The sequence below is a fragment of the Lagenorhynchus albirostris genome, chromosome 11 (assembly GCF_949774975.1).
Source record: "Lagenorhynchus albirostris chromosome 11, mLagAlb1.1, whole genome shotgun sequence".
In the NCBI taxonomy this organism is placed as follows: domain Eukaryota; kingdom Metazoa; phylum Chordata; class Mammalia; order Artiodactyla; family Delphinidae; genus Lagenorhynchus; species Lagenorhynchus albirostris.
The window spans coordinates 28527394-28542252 of NC_083105.1; the positions used below are offsets into that span (position 1 = coordinate 28527394).

General features: G+C 41.1%; 1 long non-coding RNA gene across 3 annotated transcripts in view; it reads left to right on the forward strand.

Annotated features, from left to right (window-relative positions):
• The window catches only part of LOC132528871 (uncharacterized), a 208055-nt gene that overhangs the window by 77125 nt on the left and 116071 nt on the right, over positions 1–14859 (forward strand). Inside the window, exon 1 of one of the 3 annotated variants that reach the window (XR_009543321.1) lies at positions 13440–13612. The exons of the other annotated variants lie outside the window; for them this stretch is intronic. This is a non-coding gene — a long non-coding RNA (uncharacterized LOC132528871). Of the gene's footprint in view, positions 1–13439; positions 13613–14859 lie in introns of those variants that run through there. 3 annotated transcript variants of the gene reach the window in all.

Genomic DNA, 14859 nt, shown 5'->3' on the forward strand with positions numbered 1-14859 from the left:
CTGAAGCAAGGGAAAGGGAAGGGCAAAAATGACTTTGAAAGAATAACATTTCTTTCTATGGACTTAAATAGAACACTCAACACAAAACATCCTGTGTTTTCTTTTAATTGATGACACTCTGACTGTAGTAATGGGTGAACTAAAACCTAGGGCTTGCTGTTGGCATAGACGTTGTTTTTGTGGCATTCTACCAGATCAAGGAATGTTGCTTGCTACTTAAAATTACAACCTGGCCCCTGCCCACAGGTACTCCTTGTCTCCTTCTCCCACTGTGCCTTTTCTTCTCTCCATTGTACTTATCACCTTCTAACGTGTTTATTATGTGTTTTGTTTATTCTCCGACTCCTCTGGCCATAATGGAAACCCATGATAGCAAGGATCTGTGTATTTTGCCATTGTTGGATTCTTTGTTCTAAAAACAGTGCCTGGCACAAAGTAGGCACTCAATAAATATTTGCAGTATAAGTGAATGTACTCATTTCTTCCTCGGTGTCCTTTCCCATACAATTGTGCGGAAAATAACTGGTAAAAATAGGATATAAAAATCCTATAAATATAATATGTTTATACCTGGTAGGTGTATTTGAAAGTATACCTCTGTTTGGAGTTTATGTATCTTAGTTGGTAAAGAAAAGATACAAGAGATGGATAAAAGAGAAACATCTCCTTGTCACTCTCTATCTTCTTATTTCGCTTTATTTTTCTTCCAAGCATGACTCCCTGACACTCCAACATGATGTATATTTCTCTGCTTATTGCCTACCACCTCTCACTAGAATGTAAGCATTTGAAGGGTAGGAACTTTGTGTATTTCATTCACTGCTATGGCCCCATTGCTTAGAACAGTGTCTGGCACAGAGTAAGCCCTCAACACTTATTTGGTGAGTAAGTGAGTGTGTGGATGAGTGATGGAGACCATCCAGGCCTGGCCCAGGCGCTGTAGGGACTCTACAGAGTGATTGAACACCAAGACCTTGGTACTTCTGGGGTGGATGGTGGGTAGAGAGATCAGAAAGGGAAAAAGATGACCAAGGTGACCCTGACATTTTAAATTTTCCATTCATAGTGAAAAAGACATCCCACCCATTATGTATATGTGGTATAGTATGAGCCTAGGGACTGTGGTTTGGATCCTGGACCATGCATCTATTTTCAGAATAAGCTGAAATAATTTCTTCATTTCTTGCTGTCACATTTTCATTGTTTGTAAAATTAAAGCAGTGTTACCTAATCCATGGCTATAGTGGGAGGATAGGAAGGGCCTGACGCATAAGAGTTGGCTAGTAAATGTTTGCTATCATTGTCGTCATCATCATCCTGGGGGTTGGCAGACTATAGCATGTGGGCCAAACCCAGCCTGTGACCGGCTTTTGTAAATACAATTTTCTTGGAATATAGCCATGCCCATTCATTTTCTTATTGTCTGTGGCTGCCTTCTCACTCTAACAGCAGAACTGAGGAGTTACAAGAGACTGTATGGTCTGCAAAGCCTAAATTTTTACTCTCTGGCCCTTTACAGAAAAAGTTTGTGAACCTGATCTAAAAGATGGTAGATCAGCAATACAACTAAGCCCACAGTCCAGCAAAATGTGGTCCACGGACCAGCGTGATTCACAAACTATTTTTTACTGATCCGGGACATACTAAGTACAGAAACTAAGAGTAAAGTATTTAGAAACGTCTATAACAATTTGATGTGCTGTTGACATCCAAGTGTATGATTTTGGTTTATACAAAAGTCTTGGTTTATGACAGAGGAAATTAAAAAAAAAATTCCTTGGCCCTTCCCATTGGAATAGAATCTGGTGTTTTGTAACAGGATTTTGTTGTATTGCTAACGTAGTGAGATATATTCATGTGGTTTCAGATGAGAATATCTAGGGTCCCATCAGGTGGGAGTGACGAAGGGGTCCTGAGATTGCAACTGACCTGGAAATGTTGATGAGTGAGCCCATTAACAACGTCACGCAAATGGATGTCATATGTGGATGGATGGGCAGCCACAGTTCACTTATCAGCTAATACAGTTGTACTGTGTTGCTTCATATCTGAGAGAAGGCGACCACCTCAGGATATTATGTGTGTCTCATACATGTATATAAATGAACTCCTTTTGAGGTAAACGGATTTTAAGTTGATAATTCATCTTCTGTGAACAGTAAGCCAACAACTTTCCTGGAAATCTAGCAAAACAACAGTTCTATGACCAGCCTTATGCTTTGTTGCATGTGCGCTTAAAAAAAGCAGACTGACTTTTTCCTTTTCTGTTTTAGAAGTGGTTCCAAACGGTAAAGTCTGCCAGAAAAAACAGACCAACTCTCAGGAGCAACAATGCCCATTATGTGTGGGGTGGAAGCTGCCAGACTTTGATTTCTGGCCAGACATTAACCCCTTTGGTGTCTTAGGGGAGAAATGACAAGTCTGAATCAAGACGCTTCCAGGATTTTAACAGTCACTTATAGTGTGAGACCAGGCGATTTATAATAACGTGTGCAAAAAAAGGGCCATTGTGAGAAGGAAGTACAAGTTCAAGGCCACATCTCCTTGTTTCCTGAATTCTGCCGTAACTCATTCTGGCAAACGGACATGGATTCGATCACCTCTGCTGTTCCCTTTGCAGGCCTGCTGGTCATGGGTGAGAAGCGCCGTGCTCTTGCCCCGTGCCTCACCTGTGTTTTCAGCTGGACGTCGCCAGGGCCAGTTCGGCACTCTCAGAGCTAAACACGCGGATTCCTTGAGGCCACCATTTACAGTAAAGCTGCTAGAAAAGAGAATTCCTGCAAACTCTTTTTGTGATCAGTTTCTTTCCCTTGTCATATGCCCCATAGGTTGACAGGCTGTATCCCATTTTGAGAGCTCGGATAAGCAGAAAGCAGTGCAATTTATAGTAGGAGGATGATTGCATGTGTTCTGTGTATATATGTGTGTATTTCATTTGTTCCTTTACTTTATTCAATATGTATTTGTTGATAGTCTACTATGGGATGGCTGGGGATACTAAGTTAATTACAATCATAATAATAGCTACCATTTATTGAGAGCTTATGTCGGTATTATGTTAAACATTTTACATACATGCAGTTTAATTCACTTAATTCTTTAAAAAATCTTTATGAAATAGCCCCATTTGACATATTAGTAAAATGAGTTCCAGAAAAGTCAAGGGCACATGGCTAGTTGATGACAAAGCTAGGATTCACATCTAGATCTGTCTGATATAAAACCTATTTCCTCATTCATTTAGCTAAGTTGCCTTCCTAGAAATGAATACAAATATCAAAAGGCATTTACTCAATTTCTTGGAATTCACATTCTGGTTGGCAAGAAAGGCATGTGATGCAGAATGGAAAAGGCTATCACACAGCTATGTACATGAGTAACTAATTCTGTTGGAGAGTGGGAGAAGGTGGGAGAGGGTTAGAGGAAGGCCACAGAAAGAAACTAGTACTTGAGTTATGCCTCTATGGAGTGGGATACTCAAGAGGGAGAGAGATTCAGTTGGGTGAGCTTCGTTTTGTAGGAAGAGACCTGGACTTACAGAGTGATTCTGTGCACAGAATAGTGGGAATAGCAGTGGGAGATTCTTTAAGGTTGCTTCTCTACTTATCATGTCCAGATCTCTGTCCTCTTTGCTCTTATGGCATTGCCATGTCTTACTAAAAGGGGACTCAGGGAGAAAAGAAGTTCAGCCTGGGTAAATTAGAGGTGGTGATCACTGTTATGGTGACCACAGGAAAGAGAAACAAAGGTAACCTGTCTCTCTGCTCACTGCAATGGTGGGATGCTTATAGGATGACGGTTTCACGGATGAAGGTATCAACCAGCCTGGAAGTGAACATGAAAGCTTTGGCTGTGTTTTAGTACCAAGTGAAGGGAAAAAGGAGCTGATATACGTTGTTCTTTTCAATTGTATGTTTGACCCTGAAGGACATGGCTGCCTACCTCTTTTGCCAGAGATACGGGGACAGATAAAGAACAGAAATAGCATCCACCAACAACCCTACGTGAAGAAGACTGTGTTAAAGGCAAGGGTGTAGCTGAACACTGGGAAATAAAGTGATCACCTATTCGGTCCCAGCCAAGGGAGCAATCCAGCTCCAAGAAAAGGAGGACAATGGTGTTACAGCCAGGATGCTTCGGAGCTTTGGGCTGTTCTGTTTAGAACAAATAAAAAGCAATCAACATAGATGGAGCCCACACTGTTGGCAACCACAATTCTCTGGGGTTTCACTTTGAGAAGTTGAGACTTTGAAATTTGGGGGGTTAAGATTTCAGACTGGAATGATCCCCAGACTGTTCATTTGCAGTAATAATTCTGGGTTTTGTGCATATTTTTAAAAGGGTTACTGGGCTTTCCTATATTCATTGCCAGGCCCTCCCAGCCTCCAAATCTTCCTATAAAATGCTTCTTCTCTAGGTTTTAACCTTATCCTGTGACTGAATATGATTATGGGATATTTACATGCGTTCTTGTCTATTGTATCAAAAGATCATGAAAAAAATGCCCATCATTAAAGCCCCAAAGTGATTGGATTGGCATGGGGACCGGGGATGGGGCTGGCATGGGAGAGAGGATCCGACTCTGAGATTTCATGAAATCCAAAACAATAGGACAGCTGCTTTTCCTTAAACAGATTATTATTATTATTTCTACCTAGACAGCTTGATAGCAGCCATTATCTTCTTTCTGGGTGTCTTATCAAGTTCCGGCTGTGTGCAGCATGGGTGATAAGGAATGAGAAATGTCACCCAGGGGATTGCCAAGGATTATTTCTATGCACTGCTGTTCAGCAATGGCCAGTCCCTTAGAACTGAAAGTAGTCCTATTGTTCACGCCAGGCGGTTGCTATTCTGACAACACCAAGAGAGCAGAAAGAGGATGTAGCTGCCATTGTATGAAAGATTGAAATTTCATTACTCGCAGCTCAAGTTCAAGCAGTCTTGATTTTGAAAAGCAGCATCATCATGGAATATCTTTGAAGAGGGAGAAGACAAAGGAAGGAAAAAAGAATAAAATGAGCTCAGGGCTTTTCAGGACTATGAAGGAGTATTAAAAAAAAAAAGAGAGAGAGGGAGAGAAGTATAATATTTTCAATCACCGGAACTTAAAATGCCAGGCATATAAAGCCTCAAAGGAATTGAATATCATCATATAACCATTACCTGTGATCCAATTATTTAATGTAAAGACTCCATCCTGCATATTACTCACCAGAAAATAGTTAATTTACTGGATTTCTGTTTAATTGTCTGTTTTCTATTAAGTTCTTGAATGAAATTAATCTGTTGATATTGGAAAATTTCCCTTTGCTTCTCAATAAAAAAATAAATGTTTGATTGTAGAAGTAGATGTGCTGGCTTTAAATATTTGAGGGAAAAATACAATCTTAGTACTGTATTTTTATCTTCCTAGAGAAAAGACTGCATTAGAAAAAGACAAAAGCAGGACTTCCCTGGTGGTGCACTGGTTAAGAACCCGCCTGCCAATGCAGGGAACACGGGTTCAGGCCCTGATCCGGGAAGATCCCATATGCCACAGAGCAACTAAGCCCACGTGTCACAACTACTGAGCCTGCATGCTACAACTACTGAAGCCCGCGCACCTAGAGCCCGTGCTCCGCAACAAGAGAAGCCATTGCAATAAGAAGCCCGCGCACCATGACGCAGAGTAGCCCCCGCTCACCGCAACTAGAGAGAGCCCGCGTGCAGCAACGAAGACCCAAAGCGGCCAAAAATAAATAAATAAATTTCTTAAAAAAAAAAAAAAAGAAAAAGACAAAAGCAACAACTAAAGTGTATGACTAACCTGTACTATATTCATATAGAATTTCCTCCCAAAGTGTTCAGCGTACCTCCGTCATCTTTATACACAGTGTTAGGGTCATGCTGATATTATCATGTAAGCTGCTTGGAAATGAGCCAAAGAAAATTTTTCCAACATCTTAAATCACTATTCTGAAACTGGAATTTCAAAAGAATAAAATGCTTTGCTCTTAAACCAACAGCTTCTGAAATTAGATTTTAGCGGTGGAATCGTTAAAGATGAGGGGTGGGAGGGGTTGGGAAGGTAAAGAGCAAAAAGAGGCTACAGAGGAAGGAAGGGGGATGTGGGAGGAAGGGAAGGGGTCTGACTCCCTTGGGGCGTGTGAACTCCCGGAGGGCAAGACCTGCTCTTGATGTTTTTACAACACCTCGGGCAGAGTAAGTCTCAGGAGGTATTTGTTTAGTGAGAGGTGTGTAACAATATGGTTTCAGTGTTAATGTATCCAAAGGCACATTCTCCTAACTAGACAAGTTCCTTTATTTTTTTTTTTAGCCATTAAGCATTTATTAGGAAGCCTAGAGCATCTCCAGCTTTTTTTTTTTTTTTGCGGTACGCAGGCCCCTCACTGCTGTGGCCCCCTCCCGTTGCGGAGCACAGGCTCCGGACACGCAGGCTCAGCGGCCATGGCTCACGGGCCCAGCCACTCCACGGCATGTGGGATTCTCCCGGACCGGGTCACGAACCCGCGTCCCCTGCATCGGCAGGCGGACTCTCAACCACTGCGCCACCAGGGAAGCCTAAGCATCTCCCGCTTTAATACACATATGAATTATCTGGGGATCTTGTTAAAATCCAGATTCTGATCCAGTAGGCCTAGGAGAGGGTCTGAGATTCTCCATTTCTATCAAGCTCCCATGGGATGCTGATGCTACTGGTCCATAGATGCACTTTGAGTGACAATGTACTGGTGTAATACATGGGGGAGCTGGCCTGGGAGTCATGAATTCGAGTTCTAGTTCTGATATTAACTATCTATGTTTTCAAGACAATTGATTCATTTCTTAGCCTTGGTTTCCCTATCTATATAATGAGTGGGTAGCAGCTATGTAATTTCTAGGGTTCTTACAGACTTAATACTTTATTTTATTTTATTTTTTATTAGTATATAGCAGAGTTTTTATTTTTCTTTTTATAATTGAAGTATAGTACAATATTGGTTTCAGGTGTACAAAATAGTGGTTTGACATTTATATACATTGTTAGTTTCTGCTTTATAACAAAGTGAATCAGTTATACATATACATATGTTCCCATATCTCTTCCCTCTTGCGTCTCCCTCCCTCCCCACCCTCCCTATCCCACCCCTCCAGGCGGTCACAAAGGACTGAGCTGATCTCCCTGTGCTATGCGGCTGCTTCCCAATAGCTATCTACCTTACGTTTGGTAGTGTATACATATCCATGCCTCTCTCTCGCTTTGTCACAGCTTACACTCCCCTTCCCCAATTCCTCAAGTCCATTCTCTAGTAGGTCTATGCCTTTATTCCTGTCTTACCCCTAGGTTCTTCATGACATTTTTTTCTTAAATTCTATATATATGTGTTAGCATACGGTATTTGTCTTTCTCTTTCTGACTTACTTCACTCTGTATAAAAGACTCTAGGTCTATCCAGCTCATTAAAAATAGCTCAATTTCGTTTCTTTTTATGGCTGAGTAATATTCCATTGTATATATGTGCCACATCTTCTTTATCCATTCATCCGATGATGGACACTTAGGTTGTTTCCATCTCCAGGCTATTGTAAATAGAGCTGCAATGAACATTTTTGTACATGACCCTTTTTGAATTATGGTTTTCTCAGGGTATATGCCCAAGAGTGGGATTGCTGGGTCATATGGTAGTTCTATTTGTAGCTTTTTAAGGAACCTCCATACTGTTCTCCACAGTGGCTGTATCAATTTACATTCCAACAGTACAAGAGGGTTCCCTTTTCTCCACACCCTCTCCACCATTTATTGTTTCTAGATTTTTTGATGATGGCCATTCTGACTGGTGTGAGATGATATCTCATTGTAGTTTTGATTTGCATTTCTCTAATGATTAATGAAGTTGAGCATTCTTTCATATGTTTCTTGGCAGTCTGTATATTTTCTTTGGAGAAATGTCTATTTAGGTCTTCTGCCCATTTTTGGATTGGGTTGTTTGTTCTTTGTTATTGAGCTGCATGTGCTGCTTCTAAATTTTGGAGATTAATCCTTTGTCAGTTGCTTCATTTGCAAATATTTTCTCCCATTCTGAGGGTTGTCTTTTGGTCTTCTTTATGGTTTCCTTTGCTGTGCAAAAGCTTTGAAGTTTCATTAGGTCCCATTTGTTTATTTATTTTTTTTATTTCCATTTCTCTAGGAGGTGGGTCAAAAAGGATCTTGCTGTGATTTATGTCATAGAGTGTTCTGCCTATGTTTTCCTCTAAGAATTTGATAGTTTCTAGCCTTACATTTAGGTCTTTAATCCATTTTAAGCTTATTTTTGTGTATGGTGTTAGGGAGTGATCTAATCTCATACTTTTACATGTACCTGTCCAGTTTTCCCAGCACCACTTATTGAAGAGGCTGTTCTTTCTCCACTGTACATTCCTGCCTCCTTTATCAAAGATAAGGTGACCATATGTGTGTGTGTCTATCTCTGGGCTTTCTGTCCTGTTCCATTGATCTATCTTTCTGTTTTTGTGCCAGTACCATACTGTCTTGATTACTGTAGCTTTGTAGTATAGTCTGAAGTCAGGCAGCCTGATTCCTCCAGCTCTGTTTTTCGTTCTCAAGATTGCTTAGGGTATTCGGGGTCTTTTGTGTTTCCATACAAATTGTGAAAATTTTTGTTCTAGTTCTGTGAAAAATACCAGTGGTAGTTTGATAGGGATTGCATTGAATCTGTAGATTGCTTTGGGTACTACAGTCATTTTCACAATGTTGATTCTTCCAATCCAAGAACATGGTATATCTCTCCATCTATTTGTATCATCTTTAATTTCTTTCATCAGTGTCTTATAATTTTCTGCATACAGGTCTTTTGTCTCCTTAGGTAGGTTTATTCCTAGATAGTTTATTCTTTTTGTTGCAGTGGTAAATGGGAGTGTTTTCTTGATTTCACTTTCAGATTTTTCATCATTAGTGTATAGGAATGCCAGAGATTTCTGTGCATTAATTTTGTATCCTGCTACTTTACCAATTTCATTGATTAGCTCTAGTAGTTTTCTGGTAGCATCTTTAGGATTCTCTATGTATAGTATCATGTCATGTGCAAACAGTGACAGCTTTACTTCTTCTTTTCCGATTTGGATTCCTTTTATTTCCTTTTCTTCTCTGATTGCTGTGGCTAAAACTTCCAAAACTATGTTGAATAAGAGTGGTGAGAGTGGTCAACCTTGTCTTGTTCCTGATCTTAGTGGAAATGCTTTCAGTTTCTCACCATTGAGGACGATGTTGGCTGTGGGTTTGTCATATATGGCCTTTATTATGTTGAGGAATGTTTCCTCTATGCCTACTTTCTGCAGGGTTTTTATCATAAATGGGTATTGAATTTTGTCAAAAGCTTTCTCTGCATCTATTGAGATGATCATATGGTTTTTCTCCTTCAATTTGTTAATATTGTTTATCACATTGATTGTTTTGCATATATTGAAGAATCCTTGCATTCCTGGAATAAACCCCACTTGATCATGGTGTATGATCCTTTTAATGTGCTGTTGGATTCTGTTTGCTAGTATTTTGTTGAGGATGTTTGCATCTATGTTCATCAATGATATTGGCCTGTAGTTTTCTTTCTTTGTGACATCCTTGTCTGGTTTTGGTATCAAGGTGATGGTGGCCTTATAGAATGAGTTTGGGAGTGTTCCTCCCTCTGCTCTATTTTGGAAGAGTTTGAGAAGGATAGGTGTTAGCTCTTCTCTAAATGTTTGATAGAATTCGCCTGTGAAGCCATCTGGTCCTGGGCTTTTCTTTGTTGGTAAATTTTTAATCACAGTTTCCATTTCAGTGCTTGTGATTGGTCTGTTCATATTTTCTATTTCTTCCTGATTCAGTCTTGGCAGGTTGTGCATTTCTAAGAATTTGTCCATTTCTTCCAGGTTGTCCATTTTATTGGCATAGAGTTGCTTGAAGTAATCTCTCATGATCTTTTGTATTTCTACAGTGTCAGTAGTTACTTCTCCTTTTACATTTCTAATTCTATTGATTTGAGTCTTCTCCCTTTTTTTCCTTAATGAGTCTGGCTAATGGTTTATCAATTTTGTTTATCTTCTCAAAGAACTAGCTTTTAGTTTTATTGCTCTTTGCTATCGTTTTCTTCATTTCTTTTTCATTTATTTCTGATCTGATTTTTATGATTTCTTTCCTTCTGCTAACTTTGGGGTTTTTTTGTTCTTCTTTCTCTAATTGCTTTAGGTGCAAGGTTAGGTTGTTTATTAGAGATGTTTCCTGTTTCTTAAGGTAGGATTGTATTGCCATAAACCTCCCTCTTAGTACTGCTTTTGCTGCATCCCATAGATTTTGGGTTGTCGTGTGTCCATTGTCATTTGTTTCTAGGTATTTTTTTATTTCCTCTTTGATTTCTTCAGTGATCACTTTGTTATTAAGTAGTGTATTGTTTAGCCTCCATGTGTTTGTATTTTTTACAGATCTTTTCCTGTAATTGATATCTAGTCTCATAGTGTTGTGGTCGGAAAAGATACTTGAATCAATTTTCTTAAATTTACCAAGGCTTGACTTGTGACCCAAGATATGATCTATCCTGGAGAATGTTCCATGAGTACTTGAGAAAAATGTGTATTCTGTTGTTTTTGGATGGAATGTCCTATAAATATCAATTAAGTCCATCTTGTTTAATGTATCATTTAAAGCTTGTGTTTCCTTATTTATTTTCATTTTGCATGCTCTGTCCATTGGTGAAAGTGGGGTGTTAAAGTCCCCTACTATGATTGTGTTACTGTTGATTTCCCCTTTTATGGCTGTTAGCATTTGCCTTATGTATTGAGGTGCTCCTATGTTGGGAGCATAAATATTTACAATTGTTATATCTTCTTCTTGGATCGATCCCTTGATCATTATGTAGTGTCCTTCTTTGTCTCTTCTAATAGTCTTTATTTTAAAGTCTATTTTGTCTGATATGAGAATTGCTACTCCAGTTTCTTTTGGTTTCCCTTTGCATGAAATATCTTTTTCCATCCCCTTACTTTCAGTCTGTATGTGTCTCTAGGTCTGAAGTGGGTCTCTTGTAGACAGCAAATATATGAGTCTTGTTTTTGTATCCATTCAGCCAATCTGTGTCTTTTGGTGGGAGCATTTAGTCCATTTACATTTAAGGTAATTATCAATATGTATGTTCCTATTCCCATTTTCTTAATTGTTTTGGGTTCGTTATTGTAGGTCTTCTCCTTTTCTTGTGTTTCTTGCCTAGAGAAATTCCTTTAGCAGTTGTTGTAAAGCTGGTTTGGTGGTGCTGAACTCTCTCAGATTTTGCTTGTCTGTAAAGCCTTTAATTTCTCCATGAAATCTGAATGAGATCCTTGCTGGGTAGAGTAATCTTGGTTGCAGGTTTTTCTCCTTCATCACTTTAAATATGTCCTGCCAGCCCCTTCTGGCTTTCAGAGTTTCTGCTGAAAGATCAGCTGTTAACCTTATGGGGATTCCCTTGTGTGTTATTTGTTGTTTTTCCCTTGCTGCTTTTAATATGTTTTCTTTGTATTTAATTTTTGACAGTTTGATTAATATGTGTCTTGGCATATTTCTCCTTGGATTTATCCTGTATGGGACTCTCTGTGCTTCCTGGACTTGATTATTTCCTTTCTCTTATTAGGAGTGTTTTCAACTATAATCTCTTCAAATATTTTCTCAGTCCCTTTCTTTTTCTCTTCTTCTTCTAGAACCCCTATAATTCGAATGTTGGTGCGTTTAATGTTGTCCCAGAGGTCTCTGAGACTGTCCTCAGTTCTTTTTTCTTTATTCTGCTCTGCAGTAGTTATTTCCACTATTTTATCTTCCAGGTCACTTATCCGTTCTTCTGCCTCAGTTATTCTGCTATTGATCCCATCTAGAGTATTTTTAATTTCATTTATTGTGTTGTTCATCATTGCTTGTTTCATCTTTAGTTTTTCTAGGTCCTTGTTAATGTTTCTTGCATTTTGTCTATTCTATTTCCAAGATTTTGAATCATCTTTACTATCATTATTCTGAATTATTTTTCAGGTAGACTGTCTATTTCCTCTTCATTTGTTAGGTCTAGTGGGTTTTTATCTTGCTCCTTCATCTGCTGTATGTTTTTCTGTCTTCTCATTTTGCTTATCTTACTGTGTTTGGGGTCTCCTTTTTGCAGGCTGCAGGTTCGTAGTTCCCGTTGTTTTTGGTGTCTCTCCCCAGTGGCTAAGGTTGGTTCAGTGGGTTGTGTAGGCTTCCTGGTGGAGGGGCCTAGTGCCTGTGTTCTGGTGGATGAGGCTGGATCTTGTCTCTCTGGTGGGCAGGTCCACGTCTGGTGGTGTGTTTTGGGGTGCGTGTGGACTTATTATGATTTTAGGTAGCCTCTCTGCTAATGGGTTGGGTTGTGTTCCTGTCTTGCTAGTTGTTTGGCATAGGATGTCCAGCACTGTAGCTTGCTGGTCGTTGAGTGAAGCTGGGTGCTGGTGTTGAGATGGAGATCTCTGGGAAATTTTCACCGTTTGATATTATGTGGAGCTGGGAGGTCTCTTGTGGACCAGTGTCCTGAAGTTGGCTCTCCCACCTCAGAGGCACAGCACTGACTCCTGGCTGCAGCACCAAGAGCCTTTCATCCACACGGCTCAGAATAAAAGGGAGAAAAAGTAGAAAGAAAGAATTAGTAGAAGTAGAAAGAAAGAAAGAGAGGAAGGAAGAAAGAAAGAAAGAAAGAAAGAAATGAGGGAGGAAGGAAGGAAGGAAGGAGGGAAGGAAGCAAAAAGAAAGAAAAAAGAAGATAAAGTAACATAAAATAAAGTAAGATAAAATATAATAAATTATTAAAATGAAAAAATAATTATTAAGAAAAAAAGAAAAAATATTAAAAAAAACAAACAACAACAACAAAAAAAACGGATGGATAGAACCCTAGGACAAATGGTGGAAGCAAAGCTATACAGACAAAATCTCACACAGAAACATACACATACACACTCACAAAAAGAGGAAAAGGGGAAAAAATCATAAATCTTGCTCTCACAGCCCACCTCCTCAATTTGGGATGATTCGTTGTATGTTCATGTATTCCAGAGACACAGGGTACATCAAGTTGATTGTGGAGCTTTAATCCGCTGCTTCTGAGGCTGCTGGGAGAGATTTCCCTTTCTCTTCTTTGTTCTCACAGCTCCCGGGGCTCAGCTTTGGATTTGGCCCCGCCTCTGCGTGTAGGTCTCCGGAGGGCATCTGTTCTTTGCTCAGACAGGACGGGGTTAAAGGAGCAGCTGCTCCCGAGGCTCTGGCTCACTCAGGCCGGGGGCGGGGGGGGGGGGGGGGGGGGGGGGGGGGAGGGGCACAGAGTGCTGGGCGGGCCTGCGGCAGAGGCCGGCGTGACGTTGCACCAGCCTGAGGCGCAACGTGCGTTCTGCAGGAGGAGTTGACCCTGGATCCCGGGAAGCTGGCAGTGGCGAGCTACACAGGCTCCCCGGAAGGGGGGTGTGGATAGTGACCTGTGCTCGCACACAGGCTTCTTGGTGGCGGCAGCAACAGCCTTAGCGTCTCATGCCCGTTTCTGGGGTCCGCGCTTTAGGCCGCGGCTCGCGCCCGTCTCTGGAGTTCCTTTAAGCAGCGCTCTTAATCCCCTCTCCTCGCGTACCAGGAAACAAAGAGGTAAGAAAAAGTCTCTTGCCTCTTCGGCAGGTCCAGACTTTTCCCTGGACTCCCTCCCGGCTAGCTGTGGCACAATAGCCCCCTTCAGGCTTTGTTCACGCCGCCAACCCCAGTCCTCTCCCGGCGCTCCGACCGAAGCCGAGCCTCAACTCCCAGCCCCGCCCGCCCCGGCGGGTGAGCAAACAAGCCTCTTGGGCTGGTGAGTGCCGGTCGGCACCGATCCTCTGTGCGGGAATCTCCCCCCTTTTTCCTCCGCACCCGTGTTGCTGCGCTCTCCTCCGCGGCTCCGAAGCTTTCCCCCTCCGCCACCCGCCGTCTCCGCCCGCGAAGGGGCTTCCTAGTGTGTAGAAACCTTTCCTCCTTCACAGCTCCCTCCCACTGGTGCGGGTCCCGTCCCTATTCTTTGTCTCTGTTTTTTCTTTTGCCCTACCCAGGTACGTGGGGGGTTTCTTGCCTTTTGGGAGGTCTGAGGTCTTCTGCCAGCTTTCAGTAGGTGTTCTGTAGGAGTTGTTCCACGTGTAGATGTATTTCTGGTGTATCTGTGGGGAGGAAGGTGATCTCCGCCATCTTCCCGGAAGTCCCCCAGACTTAATATTTTAAAATGAAAGGAAGAAAGAAAGAAAGGAAAGAAAGGAAAGGAAGGAAGGAAGGAAGGGAAAGAAAGAAAAAGGAAAGAAGGAAGGAAAAAAGGAAGGTGGGAAGGAGGGAAGGAAGGAAGGAATAATTTAGAGAATGCCCAGTTTGTCTCTAAAAATCCCAGGGAGGCTGAATTATTTCCTTCCAAAGTCGCACAGGTGATTTGGCATAGTTGAATTGTGATTCAGCTGGTTTCTGATTTCTAATAGAGTAATTTTCCACTATCATTTCTTTTATCATTATTAATCATTTTTGTGGAATGCCTACAATTTGCCTGATGCAATGCTAAGTGTTGGGAATATAAAGATGAGTAAATTATCTTATTTTATTATCAAATCCCCTGCCTGATTAACTGAGAGCTTTCCATCCTGCAAAGTGAAGACCAGCTAATCAAGGCAAATGTCTAATATGCTAGTTCCCCATCCTCTGTGATATTACATATTACTGGATACAGTAGAATGCTTGCAAAGATGGCTAATTCTCCAACTCTCCCCACATCCACTTTCTTCACTGTGTAATTTCCAGCTGATCATATCAAAAGGTGGCATTTCTTTCCCTAGTCCCTGATTTCAGGCTGGTCTTTGTGACTTGCTTTGGCTAACAGAATGCAG